This window comes from Monodon monoceros, unplaced genomic scaffold (genome assembly GCF_005190385.1).
Source record: "Monodon monoceros isolate NGI ecotype Baffin Bay Population unplaced genomic scaffold, NGI_Narwhal_1 Super_Scaffold_21, whole genome shotgun sequence".
Lineage (NCBI taxonomy): Eukaryota > Metazoa > Chordata > Mammalia > Artiodactyla > Monodontidae > Monodon > Monodon monoceros.
The window spans coordinates 41,618,401-41,639,182 of record NW_021703778.1 but is presented as its reverse complement, the minus strand read 5'-3'; the positions used below and the strand labels follow the sequence as shown (position 1 = coordinate 41,639,182).

Genomic DNA, 20,782 nt, shown 5'->3' with positions numbered 1-20,782 from the left:
TCAAGGCTAGGAGCACTTCTAAGACTTAGAGCCAAACAACAATGAAAGTGCCTGATGCAGGCAGTAAGTATTCACAGTAGCCCCTCTCAGGTAGTCAGTCACTGGTAGGGAGCTTGGCTGGATCAGGTTTCCCAAAAGATAGTCCTTTGCATCTTGACATTTTGGGGGGCCATATCCTATATAAGTATTTTAAATTAATATAAAATACATGTGTAACCTGTGTAAAGTGCACTAATCTTAATTGTACACTGGATGAATTTTCACATATGTCTATACCTTTGTTAGTTACCATACAGATCAAAATACAGAACTTGCCCAGCACCTGCCCTTCTCCTTCCCAGCCAATAATGCTTCTCCCTCTAGGTAACCGCTGTTCTTACTTCGATTACTATCAATTTGCACGTTTTTGAACTTATGTGAAGTATAAGTACATATATATTTTATATATAACGTAAATTTTTTACTTAATTTTTTTTAAGTAGATTCATTTTTTACAGCTTATCTAAGAAATAACATCAATGAAATAGTCTTTTGATGTGAAAGGCATTTTCCTCCAATACACATTAAAATAAACACACAACTATCAAAATGAGTTTATTCGTGTATTAACAGACCACATTTTGCTTTTCAAAAGCCACCAGGTGATTCCTGAGGTCCATGCAACTTGCAGATTGTCTGATTTTGCGCTGATCGAGAAGCCGAAAGTTTATGGAACGCCCTGTCACAATCCTGATGCCACCATAGATCCATCCATCCATCCATCCATCCATCCATCCAACTACAACACTTGTTGAATACCTAGCAACGACTCTCTCAGGCACTGGACACAGAAAAGACCCCACTTTCTGATTTCAAGTGGAGGGAAACAGAAGAGTAAATCATTTCAGTATGTGTTACGGTAAGTGCTACAGCTCAGGTAAGCACCGTTACACAGAGGAAGGGAGTCTTCCGGAGTCAGGGAGCAGAGGAGAGGGTGGGTGAGCATTTCAGTCGGCACCTCTACCAGCCACCCGACTTTGATCACTTTGCCGCAGCGATGCAGCTGCGGTCAACCTCAGCCTTCCTTAGCAACCCGAGGGGACCGCCCAGGTGTCTTCCTACTGGTCTCACGGAGCTTGATGGGCAGCTCTGCTGTGCAACCCCGGCTCGCGGCCCCCGGCTCCGCGCTTACTCACAGGAGAGCTCGTAGGCGTTACGGCCCTCCCCGGGTGCCCCGCCCATCCCCGAGTAGCTTGTGGCGCATGCGCGGGCTCGTTGAGGCTGTAGGGACAGCAGGGAGCCGGAGCCGCCGAGGTGAAGCTCCTAGGCTCCGCCGACGTCGCCGCGCCCTCTCCTCGCCTCTGCCGCCGCACTTTCAAGCCGTTGCCACCACCACCGCCTCTGCCGCCGGAGGAGCGGCCGCCTATTGTCTTTCTCCGCGGCGAAGGTGCGGAGCTGCTCCGGCTCGGCCCGCGGGGGAGCCCCGGGCGCCTCACGGTGAGAGCGCAACTTAGTTGGCGGAGTTGGGGGAAGTTTTGTGATTTGAGGAGGGGTCGCGGGTGGGGAGCGCGGGGCCCTCCCCCTGCGGGCGGTCCTCCGGCGGGGGCCGGAGCGGGGGTCCGGGGCTGCGGGGGCTGGGCGGGGGCGCGCGGGCGGGGATGAATGGGCGGCGCGGGAGCGCCCCCCGGCTCTGCGGCTCCCGCCTCCCTCCGCGGCCCCCTTCACGCATTGTCTGCCCCGGGGCCGCGGCGCGCCTTGCCGCTCCCGCAGCCCAACTTCGGGGCCGCCTCCACTCCCGGAGTGGGGGGCACGGCCGCCATGCCCCTTCAGGTGCCTGGACCCCCGGCCTTCCCGGTCGGCTCCTATGGGAGCGGGGGCCGTGGTAGCAGCTGCGGCTGCTCCACGGGTCCCTCCCGTCCGGGAGTCGGCGAACAAGTGCTGCGGCCGCGAGGGAGCGGCTCTCGGGGGCCGGCGCGAGCGGTAAACACGCCGGGCCTTACCCGCCTTAGGGGGGCGCTCTCGGCGCCTGTTCCCGGGGGCGCGGCCGGGGCACCCGCGCGGGTCGGAGACGTGCAGCCCGAGGGGACCCACTTTGGGACCGTGCCATGGGCTCAGCTCTGTTGAGTTCAGATGCAAACATACTTTGAGACCAAACCAAACTTTTTTTTGGATAAATATGGCTATTGAACCCCTCTCCCTTTCCCCCTTTTTCCCCCCCGAAGTCAACTCATATGTTAAGATTTTAAAATAAATGTGGGGGAAATCCTCAAGAGTTTTTATATCAGAAAAAAGGATTGGCTTTTTTTTTTTTTTGAACTAGTTCTTACAGCAAAATGATTCCGTCACATTTAAGTTTCTAGATCTTACTGTGAACTCAGGAGTTAACAATGTAAGTTGGATTGAGCAATATTTTGGTGTTCGTCTTAACTTTTACACTCCTCAGTGAAGTTATTTTGAGAGTTTGTTGCCCCAGGCATATAGAACCAAAGGAAAAAGCAGTGTGCCTTTTTTACTTATTCAACAGCCCCCCCCCAGTTTTATTTTCATAAGTAACTTTATTTTTTTAAACCGTTGGATTGCCCAGATCAGGATAAATGCTGGCAGTTTTGGAAAGATCATTTTTTGCAAGTTTGTAAAGGATAAGCTGTTGTGAGTGATCAGAGTTGTGATCAGAGTTGTGATCAGCTGAGATAAATCATTGTTACAGTCCTGTAGGCTTTCGTGGTCTCTAGGGGATTTGCAGACTGCAAGAAGTACAAGCCTTGTTGTCAGGCTTTGGGTGCATTGGTTCTGCTGAATTCAGTTCATTTGCCTTATGATGTGAGAATGATTCTGTTTAAATCCCCTCGGTGGAACAAGCCTAAATGTCTGTCAGATTGCGTGGTGGAACAAAATGACCAGAATGTGTTCCTATCAGTTGTATATCCCTTTGCCATCTGGTAAATTAACAAGGAAAATTTGAGAAATATGGTGTGGGTCAATATGCATTGATTGGTTTCTCATGCTAAGTGAGTAATGTGAAGTGTTGCCCAGGTTTTCCTGGTTAGGTTGGCCTAATTTTGCTTTGAAAAAGCAACTTACTTCACCTGACAAAGCTAAAGAAAAATGTCCTAATGGCATAAGCTTGTATTTTTAAAGTACAACAACAAGGTCACTTTTAGGAATCATAATCCTTGCTCTTAGGGCTTTCCTTCCTGGTTGTGTGGTTGTGTGTACTGTGTGTACCTGTGTGTGGGGCGGTTGTGGGGAGGGACGGTGACAGAGGTTGGAAGGCGTTGTCAGGGAGAGACAAAATGTAAACAAATACTACTTAGAACATGTGACAAGTAGGCCAGTTGCTTTCCCTCTCTGATAGCATGTTATACATACTTTTGTTTTAGGATTTCTCACACTTCATTTTTTTTGCCTGACTAATAGTAACTGCATATGTAGTATAAATGGACTCCTCTTCTAGCCTGTTAACTCCCTGAGGGCTGTGATGGGTCTTAGCTTTGTGCCTCTGTGCCAGGAAGGAGTCTTAACACAGCTCAGGTGCTCAGGATGCATTTGAATTGGGTGAAGTGCTTGGTACTTCACCCTAGTGTGGTACCCAGAGAACCACTAACTCTGGGGACTTGTTAAACATGGCAGCTCACTTGCAGATCTGTGATGAAATTTAGTGTACTTTATAAGGATTTCTAACCTTTCTTTTTAACCTGTTAATTACTTCTTGAAAAGAATTGAGGTTTAAATAGTGCGCTATGGATTTCAGAAAGTGGTTCTAATCGAGAAAATTTCTCCCTTTTTTGGTGAAATGATTAAGACTGCTGGACTAATCCATTCACTCATCTGCCTGTTCATATCTCTGTTGTGAAATGGGGAGGTAGCACAGTTTAGAAGAATGTACATTTTTTGGAATTAGGTAAATTTGAGTTCAAATCCCCACCCTTCCATTGACTAGTTGGGTAGCCTTGAGCAGGTCACTTATCCCCTCAGAACTTCAGTTTCCTACTGTGTAAGGTATAGTAACATACTTTACAGCATTCTTAGCAATAAATGAAACTATGTGACGTACTTCATAGTGTGCCAAACATTAAGTAGGTGTCTGTTACCTGGTAGCTGTAATGACAATAATTTGGATAACTTTTGTATGAGTTAAAGCATTTTTAGAAGTCTGATGCTTCTGAGAACAGTGGTTTAGCTGTCTGTTTCGTAAGGGGGGAGTGCTTCTGAGAATTGAGAGTCTTAAATGCAGTTTTTTAAAGGTGTGGGTTGAACTGAATGTTAATAGAAAACAGCAGTTTTATCTTCTCAGTCAGCTCTTAGTCTTTGAGTGGGCTTTGCAGAGTGTCTCTGTAGGATAGAACTCTATGCATTTATAGTGTTTAGGAAATTGTCAGAGATGGGTTGTTTTCAACATTTGTAATAGAATATCTGAGTTATTTAATTCCAGCTTTTCTTCCTTATTTTACCTTAATTTTGAAAAATAACAGGCATTGGTTATGACTACGTTTCTCAGACTTGATTAAGATGGGACTGGACTGTGGGTTAATATAGCAGTAGTACAATTCAGAGACTTGAGCAAATCATTTACTTCCCCTTCAAGATAACACTTTTGAAGGTGTCACCATTTGTGGAAGGAAACAGTGATTTAAATCAGTTATACGAGCTTTGTTTAGAATATTCAGAATACCAAGTGGAATAAATACATTCTAGAAATATTAACCTGTCATGGACATTTCTGTATATTGAATCTCATCTTTCCATTTATTTTCTTATAAAATAAGGGCAAAAAGTTAACCATGAAGGATTGTAGTAAACCTTTAAAAATTATATTTGACCAGACTCACATATTGAGGAAAAAAAGAAAGTTGACAAAGCTAGATGAACACAGTTGGACTTTTGATAATCCCCTCTTTTAAAGTTAACATTGAAGTGTGCTTGAATAAACTTGGTTATTACTGATGAGGACAGGCATCCATTCGGAAGCAGTGCTCCCGAGTCACTGTCGGGCTGTCTTACCTCACTGTAAGTGGGGGGGAGAGGAGGAAGCTGTTCGTGGAAGGAAGTTTGTTTCATTCATATGTCTTCACATTTATGGTCTTGTGGTCCACCTCTCAGTTGACTGGGACATATAAGTAGAAGATGGGTAGATAACCCATTTTTGTCAGTCCTTGCTCAGAGAATGGACCAGTAGACCTGATACTGAGATACTGTGATTGTTACGAATGCTTGTATGGGACAATGGTGTGTTTTCCTTTTTTACCTCTTCAGAGCTGTGTTCAGAGCGTGGGGAAGGTGTGGATATCAGTGTGTGTGATGTGGGTATTGGGATGGGGAGAAGGAGGTGGTGTGAGGGATTTACAATTTATGTCACTCTGTAGGCTCTTCTATTAGAAATCAGTCCTTTTGATATTTATTTATTATTTATTTTGGCTGTGCCGGGTCTTAGTTGCGGCATGAGGACTCTAGTTGCGGCATGCGGACTCTAGTTGTGGCATGTACGTGGGATCTAGTTCCCCGACCAGGGATCGAACCTGGGCCCCCTGCATTGGGAGTGCAGAGTCTTACCCGCTGGACCAACAGGGAAGTCCCAGAAATCAGTCCTTTTGAATTTTCACTTATGATCCTGTCTTAAGCCCATATTTGGCCACAAAAATAGTCTTTACCACTTCAAAAGGCTAGTTATTCCTGAATGGTTAGGAATTAAGTATGTCACACTGTAATGAATTAGTCTTTTAGACAGCCAAAGATGTCAAGCAAGAGAACAGCACCTAGGAGTTATGTAGAATTTCACAAACCCAAGATAACTCTCCGATGGTGATGTCTACTGAAGGCATATGATACGGGGCCACATGGCTGACTTCACATCCGAACTTCGCCAATTATTGGCAGTGTGTCCTTGAGCAGGCCACTTCATCTGTCTCAGACTTAGTATCCTTACTTACAAAATAAGAACAAATTTGATATTGTCATCCTACCTACTACCACTACTGTCATGAGAAACGCTCGAGATAAAGCACTATACAGATGCTTTGTCATTTTGTAGTTTTGCTGGTTGGCTACTGGTTTGGATAAAATTCAAATCCTAGTCTATAAAAGGAGAAAACATCCAACTAAGTTTATTGGTTTTTCTTTATAAATATTGTACCATTTCTATTGCCATTCTCCTTACTTGTGAAAATGGATACTTCTTACTTTTGGCTCTTCTCAGATTTCTTTTTATAACATATTTGTCATGGAGTATTTTTCTAAACTCAGTGCTTGCTGTGAGACCCAAGTTACTCTGAAATCACAGGAACTGACATTGGATGCCAGTGCTTGAAGTCAGGTGAAACCACAGTAAACAGTGAACAAAGAATGTCAGAATGTTTCTGAAGAGTACAAAAGAAGCTAGTGTAGTTGTCTGATCTTTACTGACTCATTTTCTTAAATTATTTTTTAAAAGCTTAAAAAATCAGGGAGTGTGCCTCTTATGTGCCAGATGTTATACTATGTGTCTTACATACATTTATTTCATTTTTGAAACCAACCTATGAAGCAGGAATTATTAACCCATTTTAAGGGGAGGAAACACCCTCAAAAGTGATTTGACAGGGGTCACATAGTTGTTAAATTTGAACTAAACTAAAATTTGAACTCAGATTATTCTGGCTCCAAAGGGCATGCTTTTCACATCATTGATGCTGTCACCTGAAAAGAGTACATTTTTAAACAAATCAGGTTTACTGAGTTATTGTTTATATCATAAAATGCACCCATTTTAACTATATGGAGTTTGATGAGTTTTGACAAATGTATCCATGCATGTAACTTAACAACACAATCAAGGTATAGAATGTTTCCGTCACTCCAGAAAGTTCCCCTTCTGCTTTCCAGACAGTTCTGCCTTCAGCCCTCACCCTGCTGCCTACCTTGCTATAGGCAACCACTCCTCTGCCCTCTGTCACTAGAGTTTTGTCTGCAAACTATGGCCCTCAGGCCAATCTGGCCTACTGCCTTTTTTTTTTTTTTTTTTTTTTTTGGTTTATAACAAAGTGAATCAGCTGTACATATACATATACCCCATATCTCCTCCCTCTTGCATCTCTCTCCCACTCTCCCTATCCCACCCCCTAGGTGGTCACAAAGCACCGAGCTGATCTCCCTGTGCTATTCGGCTGCTTCCCACTAGCTAGCTATTTTACATTTGGTAGTGTATATATGTCCATGTCACTCTCTCACTTCGTCCCAGCTTACCATTCCCCCTCCCCGTGTCCTCAAGTCCATTCTCCACGTTTGTGTCTTTATTTCTGTCCTGGCCCTAGGTTCTTCAGAACCATCTTTTTTTTAGATTCCATATATATGTGTTAGCATACGGTATTTGTTTTTCTCTTTCTGACTTCACTCTGTATGACAGACTCTAGGTCCACCCACTTCACTACAGATAACTCAATTTCGTTTCTTTTTATGGCTGAGTAATATTCCATTGTACATATGTGCCACATCTTCTTTATCCATTCATTTGTCGATGGACATTTAGGTTGCTTCCATGTCCTGGCTATTGTAAATAGAGCTGCAATGAACATTTGTTTTTTAATAAATAAAGTTTTATTGGGGCACAGCAGTGCTCCTTTGTTTACATATTGTCTGTGACTGCTTTGGTGCTACACTGACAGAACAGTTATGAGACGCCCTGTGGTCCACAAAGCAGAAAGTATTTACTATCTCACTTTTTAGAGAAAAAGTTTGCTAATCCTTGTTCTACATAACCAAATATAATAACACCTAAAAAATGAACAGTTCTATAGAATTATTCAGTGCATATTCAACTTTCCCTATTTGTCCTCCATATATCTTTTTATAGTTGATTAAAATTTATAAAAAAAGGATAATATTCCATTGTGTGTGTATTGGGCACTTGGGTTATTTCCATTTCTTGACTCTGGTAAATAGTGCTGCTATGAACATTGGGGTGCATGTATCTTTTTGAATTGGAGTTTTAAACTTTTTGAATTAGAGTTGATTGCTTTCTTATTATTGCCCCATCTGAGAGTGCAAAGACTTGCCCCTGTATTTTCTCCTAGAATTTTTATAATTCAGAGGGTTTTTTTTTTGGTTTTTTTTTTAGTTTTATTTCTTTTCCAATTTGTATTCCTTTTGTTTGTTTTTCTTCTCTGATTGCCGTGGCTAGGACTTCAAAAACTATGTTGAATAATAGTGCTGAGAGTGGACATCGTTGTCTTGTTCCTGATCTTAGAGGAAATGCCTTCAGTTTTTCACCATTGAAAATGATGTTTGCTGTGGGTTTATTGTATATGGCCTTTATTTTGTTGAGGTAGGTTCCCTCTGTGCCCACTTTCTGGAGAGTTTTTATCATAAATGGGTGTTGAATTTTGTCAGAAGCTTTTTCTGCATCTATTGAGATGATCATATGGTTTTTATTCTTCAATTTGTTAATATGGTGTATCACATGAATTGATTTGCGTATATTGAAGAATCCTTGCATCCCTGGGATAAATCCCACTTGATCATGGTGTATGATCCTTTTAATGTGTTGTTGGATTCTGTTTGCTAGTATTTTGTTAAGGATTTTTGTATCTATATTCATCAGCGATACTGGTCTGTAATTTTCTTTTTTCGTAGTACCTTTGTCTGTTTTTGGTATCAGGGTGATGGTGGCCTCATAGCATGAGTTTGGGAATGTTCCTTCCTCTGCAATTTTTTGGAAGAGTTTGAGAAGGATGGGTGTTAGCTCTTCTCTAAATGTTTGATAAAATTCACCTGTAAAGCCATCTGGTCCTGGACTTTTGTTTGTTGGAAGATTTTAAATCAGAGGTTCAATTTCAGTGATTGTGATTGGTCTGTTCATACTTTCTATTTCTTCCCGGTTCAGTCTCAGAAGGTTATACATTTCTAAGAATTTGTCCATTTCTTCCAGGTTGTCCATTTTATTGGCATAGAGTTGCTTGTAGTAGTCTCTTAAGATGCTTTGTATTTCTGTGGTGTCTGTTGTAACTTCTCCTTTTTCATTTCTAATTTTATTGATTTGAGTCCTCTTTTTCTTGATGGGTCTTGCTAATGGTTTATTAATTTTATCTTCTCAAAGAACCAGCTTTTAGTTTTATTGATCTTTGTTTCTATTTCATTTATTTCTGCTCTGATCTTTATTATTTCTTTCCTTCTACGAACTTTGGGTTTTGTTGGTTCTTATTTCTGTAGTTCCTTTAGGTGTAAGGTTAGATTGTTTATTTGAGATTTTTCTTGTTCCTTGAGGTAGGCTTGTACTGCTATAAACTTCCCTCTTAGAACTGCTTTTGCTGCATCCCATAGGTTTTGGATCATCGTGTTTTCATTGTCATTTGTCTCTAGGTATTTTTTGATTTCCTCTTTGATATTTTTCAGTGATCCCTTGGTTATTTAGCACCGTATTGTTTAACCTCCATGTGTTTGTGTTTTTTACATTTTTTCCCCCTGTAATTGATTTCTAATCTCATAGCATTGTGGTCACAAAAGATGTTTGATGTGATTTCAGTTTTCTTAAATTTACTGATTTGTGACTCAAGATGTGATCTATCCTGGAGAATGTTCTGTGCGCGCTTGAGAAGAAAGTGTAATCTGCTGTTTTTGGATGGAATGTCCTATAAATATCAATTAAATCTATCTGGTCTGTTGTGTCATTTATAGGTTGTGTTTCCTTATTCATTTTCTGTTTGGATGATCTGTCCAATGGTGTAAGTGAGGTGTTAAAAGTCCCCCAATATTGTTGTGTTACTGTCGATTTCCTCTTTTATAGCTGTTAGTAGTTGCCTTACATAATGAGGTGCTCCTATGTTGGGTGCATATATATTTATAATTGCTGTCTCTTCTTCTTGGATTGATCCCTTGATCATTATATAGTGTCCATCCTTGTTTCTTGTAACATTCTTTATTTTAAAGTCTATTTTATCTGATGTGAGTATTGCTACTCCAGCTTTCTTTTGATTTCCATTCACATGGAATATCTTTTTCCATCCCCTCACTTTCAGTCTGAATGTGTCCCTAGGTCTGAAGTGGGTCTTTTTATAGACAGCATAAATATGGGTCTTGTTTTTGTATCCATTCAGTGATCCTGTGTCTTTTGCTTGGAGCATTTAATCCATTCACGTTTAAGGTAGTTATCAATATGTATGTTCCTATTACCATTTTCTTAATTGTTATGGGTTTGTTTTTGTAGGTCTTTTTCTTCTCATGTTTTCTTCTTAGAAAAGTTCCTTTAGCATTTGTTGTAAAGCTGGTTTGGTGGTGCTAAATTCTCTTAGCTTTTGCTTGTCTGTAAAGCTTTTGATTTCTTCATCGAATCTGAATGAGATCCTTGCCAGACAGAGTAATCTTGGTTGTAGGTTCTTCCCTTTCATCACTTTAAATATATCATGCCACTCCCTCTGGCTTGTAGAGTTTCTGCTGAGAAATCAGCTGTTAACCTTATGGGAGTTCCCTTGTATGTTATTTGTCATTTTTCCCTTGTTGATTTCAGTAATTTTTCTTTGTCTTTAATTTTTGCCAATTTGATTACTATGTGTCTCAGCGTGTTTCTCCTTGTGTTTCTCCTGCCTGGGACTCTCTGCACTTCCTGGTGTTGGGTGGCTATTTCCTTTCCCATGTTAGGGAAGTTTTTGACTATAATCTCTTCAAATATTTTCTCAGGTCCTTTCTCTCTCTTCTCGTTCTGGGACCCCTATAATGCTAATGTTGGTGCGTTTAATGTTGTCCTAGAGGTCTCTTAGGCTGTCTTCATTTCTTTTCATTCTTTTTTCTTTGTTCTGTGTCAGTGAATTCCACAATTCTGTCATTCTTCTGCCTCAGTTATTCTGCTGTTGGTTCTTTCTAGTGTATTTTTCATTTCAGTTATTTTATTGTTCATCTCTGTTTGTTCTTTAATTCTTGTAGGTGTTTGTTCTGTAATTCTTCTAGGTCTTTGTTAAACATTTCTTGCATCTTTTCGATCTTTGCCTCCATACTTTTTCTGAGATCCTGTGTCATCTTCAGTATCATTATTCTGAATTCTTTTTCTGGAAGTTTGTCTATCTCCATTTCATTTATTTGTTTTTCTGGGGTTTTATCTTGTTCCTTCATCTGGTACATAGCTGTCTGCCTTTTCATCTTGTCTTTTGTGAATGTGGTTTTTGTTCCACAGGCTGCAGGATTGTAGTTCTTCTTCTGCTGTCTGCCTTCTGCTATAATTCCGAATTTTACATTTAGGTTTATGAATCACTTTGAGTTATTTTTTCGAGTGATGCAAAGTGTGGATTGAGATTTATTTTTTTTGCATATGGGTGTTTAGTTGTTCCAGCAGTTTTTTTTGAAAAGACATCTTTCTCTATTGAATTACCTTTGTACCTTTGCTGAAAGCCAGTTGATCATATATGTGTGGGTCTGTTTCTGTATTCTGTTCCATTGATCTGTGTCTTTCATTTTTCCATTACCACACTCTTGATTACTGTAGCTTTATACTAAGTCTTGAAATCAGGTAGTATGAGTTCTCTAATTGTGTTATTTTTCAGAATTGTTTTTGAGTATTATAGGTGCTTTGCCTTTCCAAGGACATTTTATTTATTTATTTTAATTTTTAATTAATTAATTAATTTATATCTGTTTAGTTTTTGGCCACATCGCGTGGCTTGTGGGATCCTAGTTCCCTGACCAGGGGTCGAACCCAGGCTCCCGGCAGTGAAAGCACGGAGTCCTAACTCCTGGACCACCAGGGAATTCCCTCAGGTACATTTTAGAATCAGCTTGTTGATATATATAAAAAATCCTGCTGAGATTTTTGATTGGCATTGCATTGAATCTGTAAATTACTTAGGGGAGAATTGACAGCTTAATGATATTGAGTCATGAACATGTTATATTTATTTACTTAGACCTTTTTTGAAGTTTTTATTAGTGTTTTGTATTTTTTTTTTTTTGCGGTACGCAGGCCTCTCACTGTTGTGGCCTCTCCCTTTGCGGAGCGCAGGCTCCGGACGCGCAGGCTCAGCGGCCATGGCTCACGGGCCCAGCTGCTCCGTGGCATGTGGGACCTTCCCGGACGGGGCACGAACCCGTGTCCCCTGCATCGGCAGGCAGACTCTCAACCACTGTGCCACCAGGGAAGCCTGTAGTTTTTAATAAATGGATCTTGCACATACTTTGTAAGATTAGTATGTATTTCATGCTTTCTGGTGCTCTTGTAAATGATGCTTTTAAAATTTCAATTTCCAGTTGTCCATTGCTAGTATGTAGAAACAGGATTGAATTCTGTATGCCGACCTGGTGTCTTAAAACCTTGCTAAACTCACTTGGGATCTTCTTTATAGACAGTAATGTCAGTGGCCAATACAGGAAGTTTGATTTCTTCCTTTGTAGTCTGTATGTTTTTTATTTCTTTTTCTTGCTTTATTGAACTGGCTAGGATGCCCAGTATGATGTTGACGAGGAGTTTTGAAAGTGGACATCTTTTCCTGATGTTAGGGGGAAAACATTTGTGTTTCACAATTAACATGATGATCTTTATAGTTTGTTTGTTTTTGTAGTAGTAAAGATGTCCTTTATCAAGTTGAGAAATTTCTGTTTCTAGTTTGCTGAGAGTTTTTGTCATGAATGGATACTGAATGTTGTCACAGGCTTCTGCATGTATTGAGATGATCATACGTTTTTTCTTCTTTACTTTGTAGATATGGTGAATTGCACTGATTTTTGAATGTTGAACTAGCCTTGTATTCCTTTGATAATCCTCAGTTGGTCATGATGTATTTTTTAAAAATCTCTTTATTATTTATTTATTTTGGCTGCGCCAGGTCTTAGTTGTGGCATGTGGGCTTCTTAGTTGTGGCATGCATGTGGGATCTAGTTCCCCAGCCAAGAATCTAACCCAGATCCCCTGCACTGGGAGTGCGGAGTCTTACCCACTGGACCACCAGGGAAGTCCCCATCATGATGTATTTTTATATATTGTTGGATTCAATCTGCTATTGACTCTTTTTTATTTCTTCCATTTGTTTATGTTCATTAAAAAAACAATTCTTGGTCATATGTATAATATTCATATAATAGTTGTTAAAGTTCTTGTTCATTAATTCCATTATTTCTTTCTGTGGGCTGATTTTTTTTTTTTCTCCCGTCTTGGGTCACATCTTCTTGTAATTTCTTGTTAGATCCTAGAAATGGTGAATTTTAAGTTGTTGACTGCTGTTGATTGGTCTAAGATAGACCAACCCTAACTCTTGTCCTTTTACTCTAAGGCTTGTTTTACCCCATTACTAAGGCCTGAAGCCTCTGTAGTTTCCATTGAAGAATGAGATGTTCCCTGCTCTGGGTGGTCAGAATATGAATGTCTGCCAGCCCTGTGTGAGCTCTGGGGTAATGTAGCATATAGTTCTTGGGTCATTCTTTGCCTACCTTTGTAGATTTTTTTACAGTATGCACACATGGCTTATTATTCAGTATTAGACTCAAGCAGGCCTCTGTGCTGATTTCTGGAGATCCTTCTTCATGCAACTCCTTCCTTTCTAGTACTCTGCAGTTTTTAGGTTCCTGAGCCTTCTCATACTCTTTGACTTCTTAGCTTGAGAAAACCACCATGGTCTGCTTGGGCTCCTCATTGCAGGTGGTCCAGCATGTGACTCCAGGCTGAGAAAGCTGGTGCGCTTGTGGGGTTCACCTCATCTCTTCCCTTTGCTAGGGATTGCAGTGCTGTGCTGCTGGTTGTCCAGAAGCTAAAAGATGTTGCCTCATATATTTTGTTCATTTTTCTGGTTGTTGGAGGGTGGGGTGTGTGGCAGGATAAGTCTAGATCCAGTTACCCCATCATGGTTGGAAACTGAAATCCCTTGGAAGAGTATACTTTATTGATGGTGCTCAAAGTCTCGTTATAGGATTCTTCAAGTCTTTGTGGGTGTAAATATCAAAGAAATGTTTGTTAAATGTCTACTGCCTGTAGCTAGCCCTTACTCTGTAGGTAATACAGAAAAAGTAGATATCTTCTAGTTGAAGAGGTATGTACATAGTACATACATGAGATTAATCAAAGTTGTGAAATGCTCGCAGAAAGAGAAAGGTCACGGTGGTCTGATATTTTCTTTTTTTTTTTTTTTTTTTTTTTTTTTGCAGTACGCAGGCCTCTCACTGTTGTGGCCTCTCCCGTTGCGGAGCAAAGGCTCCGGACGCGCAGGCCCAGCGGCCATGGCTCACGGGCCCAGCCGCTCCGCGGCATGTGGGATCTTCCCGGACTGGGGCACGAACCCGTGTCCCCTGCATCGGCAGGCAGACTCTCAACCACTGCGCCACCAGGGAAGCCCTGATATTTTCTTATAGAAATGTTTTCCTTTACATTTTTGATTCTTAGCCTGTGTTTATAATTCCCTTTTATGGCACAGGATGAAGTGGGTCAGTGGGTAGAGTATTGGCTCTTTCATATGCATTTGGTGACTTATTTGCTCTGTGGCTTTAGGTAAACTTTTAGTCTCTGAAACTCAGTTTTCTCATTTGTAAAATGGGCATGTGACATACCTTGTAGGGTTGTTTGTTATTCAACACATATTTGGGTGCTTTCTGTATGTCAGGCACTGTGCTAGGTGATGAGAGTTCAGTGACAAATAAAACGTAGTTGCTGCCATCAAAGGGCTGACGTTTTAGCGAGAGAAGCAGAACACAAACAGGTAAAAAACAACTTTGGTGACGTCTGGTTTTGATAATTGTAGGAAGAATATGAAGATTATTAGCAAAAATTGGGGAGGTCAAACAATACCTTTCTGAGGAGATGAGATTTGAGAGAGACCTGAAGGAAGTGAAGAGAGCAAACCACCTGAAGGTCTCTGGATGTTCCAAGTCGAAGGAGCATCAAGGGCAAAGAGCTTGAGGTGGGAGTATGAACAGGGAGGCTAAGGATGGGGCGAGAAAGGAGAATAGTAGGAGATAACGTATATGTACATAGAGGCTTGGTCGAATAGGCTTTTAAGTAAGGTGGGAAGCAGCTGAAGGATTTGAGCAAGGAATGACAAGAGCTGATTTAGGTTTTGAAAGTTTCACTCTGAGTGTGGGGAGCAGGAGGTGGAAACAGCGAGGCTAGTTAAGAGTTTTACACTAGTCCAGTCTAGAGAACATGGTGGCTTGGGTTAGGGTGTGGCAGTGAAAGTCTGAGAAGGTTGGAATCTATGTTCCTGTGAAGATAGAACTGATAGGATTACTTACGGATTGGGAAAAGGTGTTGAGCAAAGAAGGCAAGCAAGGATGATTCCTAGGTGTTATGGACAGCTGGGTGAATGGTGGTGTGGTTTCCTGAGTGGAAGAAGTGAAGCGGTTTTGTGGCGAGGAAGAAGTTGATTTCACTTCTGGACATGGTAAGTTTGAGATCTGTGAGACTTTTAAGTGAAGATACCAGTAAGCGTTTGGAGGTGCAGACCTGGAGTTGAGGGCTGAAGGCTGGACTGGATTTACAAAGTAGAGAATTGTAGCTTGAGAAGGGAGGGTGGGGGTTATTGTGGGAATTAGGGATATCTAAAGCTCTTGGCACATAGTAGGGCAACGTGGTGTGGTAGCTAGTAATAATAATGACAGTGGTAAAAAACAACAGCAATGACAACAACTGGGTATGACTAAGAGCTAGATATAAAAGAAGCAAGATGGTAGTGACCAAAAACAGCACCTTGTGTCAGTGTTAGTTAGGACTCCAAACCTGCTGAAAACTTTTCTCCTCTGAGCACGATAAAAGTAACATCAGTGAAAACTGTTGTACATTTTCCGTCTCTATATCAGTGATCTTCAGATGTGATTCAGGGGTGTCATTACGTGTAGTGTACACACAGTACACAAGATAGTTTGGGAGGAGGCTGTTGCAAAGTGTTAACTGTAGTTTCGTTTGAGGAGTGAGATGATGGTAGAGTGTCTTTTGATCTTCTAAATACTTTGCAATGTATATATTTTTCTTTAATCTCTCTTTTTTTCTTTTTTTAAATAAAGAGAGGTAATACCTTTGTAGCATCTACTCAGTTGGTGAGCCTCTGGGCTGATGAGTTTCATTTGTTTGTGGTTGCTAACACTACAGATGGGTCTTTGACTATGGTCTGTTGTCTTGAAAATTTGAGCCCTTGATCACAGTGGGGAATTGGGGGAAAGAGTATGGGTGGTTTTGATAAGAGTCCACAACAGCTCCTGGGAAAATTGTTAGCACATGTTCTCCCGCCCAGGCTGGTTGTGACACCGCTTTGTTCAAAGGGGATGTTCTGTTGCATTTGCATTGTGGTGGGCAGATCACTTCAGATAAATTGAATCGAGCATGACTTTTTTTTTTCTAAATCTGAATTATTACTATCCGTACTAACTTAGATTCTTAGAAGTATTCCTTTTCCCAGGTGATAACTGCCAAAGGTGACAGGGATTTTTTGCAGATTTGACATTTTCTGTAATTTATGAGTCATTTCTGAAAACACACTTAGTATATTTTGAAATGGTGTCTGTCAATTAATCCATCTACCTGGTGTTGCCAGTTGAGTTCTACCCTGTTTAAAGTCATTGTGTTTCTGGAGTCAGAGAAGAGAGGTCCATTGTGGCATTACATGGGAATCATTTCTGTTACCTTTTATAATCTAGAAGAAAGTGGTTTTTTGCCTCTTGGATACCTTGTGCACAGAGAGGCTGGGCTCAGAATACAAAGGAACTCTGGATGTGGCCTTGGAGTTTGGGAGTTATTTAGGGGGAAAATGTGGCAATGAGAGTTTGAGAAGCAGAGTTCTAATTGTTCATTTGGTCACATGAAACCTTGGGGTCTGGCTGAGGTGCTTTCTCTGTTTGAGGATTAAGGATGCATATGGGTCAGTGGACAGGAATGACCAAAGCTTTTGCCTGGGCCCTCCTGCTGAAAGGGTGCTGTATGCTTAGAGCATAGGACAGTGTGTATTTAAAGGACTTTTTCACTCTAGAGAGATCTTTTGCTCAAGATCAGGCCATTTCCCAAAAGGTGTTTTCTAAAAAGTGAAGTCACTAAAGGGAAGAAGAAACTTTTACTGGGTGCCTGCCTGTGTATTGTGTGTTCATTTACATTTTCTCAATTCTTTACAATAATCCTGTAAGATTGGTATTATCCTCCTGGCTTTTTTGATGAGAAAAGTATGGTTCAGAGATTTTACTTTGCCTTTCTCAGGTTAATGGACTATAATTTTCATCCAGGACTCTGTGACTATAAATCTACTCTAGTTTTATTATATATGCCATAAGTCACATTTTTTATTCGCTCTGATATAATTATATCCAACATAGACAGCTTAAAATTCCAGCTTGTTCTTGTAAATTGAAATCATTGTGGTCTGCCTTTAAAGTTTTCCTAGAATTCCTAAAAACATGCTGGGCTTCCATGTTCGTGCCTTGAAAGTAGCAGAAACTTGCCGGAAGAATTGTATTTTACTTCAGATGCAGGGGCTTTGTGGATCAACATTAATAATTAACATTTATGTACTTTTTCACATCTTCAAAGTGTTTTACAAACAGTTAATTAGTTCATGTTTAACTTATATTGGAAGTTGAAAAACCAGTTTTTTAGGTTCATTTTAGCAGTACTGAAATGTTAAGGGCATAAGGAGTAATTCTTCAGTAAGAAAAATGTAGGTAGGAACCGTGCAACATTAAACATCTCTACTCAATCCCCTAGCTTTGTGCCCAGCTTAGCTCACAGCAGGCGTGTTTTTTGGGTGTACACATCTTGTGCTTAATGCAAGGGAATGGAATTATGTGGACTGAAAGACATGGGGTTCAAAGACTTGGATGATTCAGTGGACTGTATTGCAACTTTCTTTTCTGTAGTTCCTTAAACTAAACGTGAATGGTCCTTAATTTCTGTGGGGTTTTGACAGATGGGAAGTGATTGGCACAGAGACTTTGGCAAGTGAACAGAGTCGTTATACATGCTAATTTCTGGGAAAAATATTTTCTTTTTCACTCCTGGCTTAGGAGATAATAACTCTGTAACTGAATACTTTGCTAGTTTCCTCACTTGTCACCTGACTCCATCTCCTCTCCCCCCAGTAAAATGGCTTTTACTTGGCAAGGTTGTGTAGCTGGAAAAAGATTTGGAAGGAGACAGTCGTCTCAGTTCAGCTGTGTTTCTGTCACCTAAGTAGGTGTGTGACCTTGAGCAGGTAACTGCTCTTCTTCTGCCCTTGAGTACTTCTTTGAAATAATGTGTTAAACTCACCTTTCGTTGGATCCTTAGAGGGGTGGCTGGAGGAGGATATAAAATGGAACGGAGGATATTTTCACATCAGTGAAGATTCTTCAAAGTTGCAGTGACTTCTTCCTTCCTACTTTGGTTGGAATAATTAGTTTATTTTCTTACTGTTATTGCCAACCACATTGCTGTTCTTTAAACATCTTTTTTCCCCTAATACAGAGCAATAAATAGAACCCTGTGATAAATATTGTGTCTGGGTAATTTCCTAAGACAGGACATGCAAGTTCCTTTTCATCATTGCTTATAGCCCTGTCATTCAGAGGAATCTGTTCATGAATCTTTGCCTAGGTGACCCTGCCAGAGAAACTTTACTATGTGATGGCAGAAAGGAGGAGTCTGAGAGCTTGGCATGTATATTTAATAACATTTTTATTATGAATGGGAATCTGTTCTTTTTATGGGGCCAGGTAGTAATGAATGGCCCTGAATGTTTTCCTCTATCAAATTGTGTTGTTTTTCATATCTTTCTCTTTTTTTCCACTGCCCTTTTCCTTCACTTCGTGAAAATCCGAAAACAAGTGAGATGAATTGGCTTTTGAACCTTTTTGTAACATTAAATACACCCAGGTTTAAGTTTTTTATTCTGTTTTACCAAGGTTTTTGGTAACTTGGAAGGAGTGTTTGTTATACAGCTGAACCTTGAATAATAATACACTATGTGAACTTTGAATAATTGAGATTAACTTAGTTAAATGTTTAAAGCCACCGTTTTATTTTAGAGGATGTCTATAGGTAACATACTTACTTTCTTGAAAAAGACTTTTTTGGGCCAAGTTTTATATAAATTAGACAAGATAGACGTTTTGGAAACACGTAGTTGGTTATAGCAGTATCATAAGCTACAGAAATAAATGGATTTTTCTGAGACACTGTGCCAGCAACTAGGATAAATGATTGTTTTTCCTATTTAGGTTAGGTATCTTGGGTTATACTATTTTCAGTCACCTTTTTAATTTTTCCATGTTGTCTTTGCCCACTGTTCGTTTCCCCTCTCCCAGTTAATTCAAAAGGATTCATTTGTCACATTTCTCACTGACTAGGTAGGGACAAAGTAAACCCACATGTCTCTATTTCCTCCTAGATGATAAAGTCCTGGAGGACAGATTTTATCTGCTTTGTTCATTGTTGTATTCCCAGCATGGGGTATTGTGCATGGCACATAGCAGTTAGTTATTACTCGGGAAATATTTGGATTGATTGATGAATGAATTTGTGATACAACTGTATATAAATAATATATGCATATGATTAATGTTAATAAAATCTATATTTTGAGAATAAATGAACAGAATTTAATTTTTTTCTCCCAGCATCAGTTGTAGTTTGATTTTGGTGAGTTAAATCATCCCTTTTTGGGGAAGAGAAGGCACCATGTTAAATGGAAGATTAGCCAGTGTTGACCAAATCTGGCAGTAAAATTTGTTCAGCTCTTCCCTGGTTTTTGTGCTTGGGCAGTGTAGGTTTCTATTACTTTATATTTTAACCTGTTCAGCAGCTTCATCACTGACATACTGGTGTGGCTCACATATGGCCGTAAGTGTGGCTTGCCTGCCTAATTCTTAAAAAATGTAATTTTAAAACATATTCGAAATACAACAGTAGAATTGATCTCTATATACCCATTACTCAGATTCTGGAGAATTAGTGAGATTTTGCTATTCTCAGCAACATCATTTTTTTTTTTCTTTTGCGGTACGCGGGCCTCTCACTGTTGTGGCCTCTCCCATTGTGGAGCACAGGCTCCGGACGCGCAGGCTCAGCGGCCATGGCTCACGGGCCCAGCCGCTCCGCGGCATGTGGGATCTTCCCGGACCGGGGCACGAACCCGCGTCCCTTGCATCGGCAGGTGGACTCTCAACCATTGCACCACCAGGGAAGCCCTGCAACATCATGTTTTAAATAACAGTTGTATTGTGATATAATCCATATAGAATAAAATTTACCTGTTTTACTTTAGTATGTTTATTATAGTTGTTTTGAAAGTTACTACCAGACTGTTATTTTCTTACTAGTGAATTTTAAATGGTATTTTTACTCCAGTGTTTAATACTGTAAACCATGAAATGTCTCTGTAAATCATGGCATGATGTGTTTCCAGGATATGGAACAAACAACTTTAACTCAAAGCAAATGAGTGCTGAGTAGCCTTTTTTTCCTTTCAATAGAATCATTACAGAAAGAGGACCATAAACCTTCTATTAAGCACTTTTGTATGAAATCTGAGGTTTCTGTCAAATTAGACATGGAAAATTAAACAGAGCTGCACAAGTTACTGATCTTTGCAGTTTTTGAGTTCGCTCTTACGTTAGGCTTATTTTTTTTTTCTTCTTGTTTGGATGACTTTCTCTTAAATACTAGTACAAGAATGTTATGATTTAGACAAAATTATTACTGGTTTCATGTCAGTAGTTTTTTCACCCCCCCCCGCCATAGAATTTAATGATTCTTTTTTTCTTTTGAGAATCTATTTTTCTTCCTAAAATGTATCCCTGTTTATTTTGATTGTTGTGAAGGAAATACTTTTCAGGTAATTGAATCCCTTCATAAATTTAGTACTTCCTTAAGAAGTCATTTAGCGATGTATGTGAAAATAGTGTTGATTTT

At 40.3% G+C, this 20,782-nt stretch overlaps 1 protein-coding gene across 5 annotated transcripts in view; it reads left to right on the top strand.

Annotated features, from left to right (window-relative positions):
* The first annotated feature begins 1,254 nt into the window (after window positions 1-1,254).
* Window positions 1,255-20,782, top strand: part of AKAP13 (A-kinase anchoring protein 13) — a 338,024-nt gene continuing 318,496 nt past the window's right edge. For all 5 annotated transcript variants that reach the window (XM_029238790.1, XM_029238789.1, XM_029238788.1 and 2 more), the window contains exon 1: window positions 1,255-1,476. The gene's annotated coding sequence lies outside the window, so the exon portion shown is untranslated. The remainder of the gene's footprint in view (window positions 1,477-20,782) is intronic.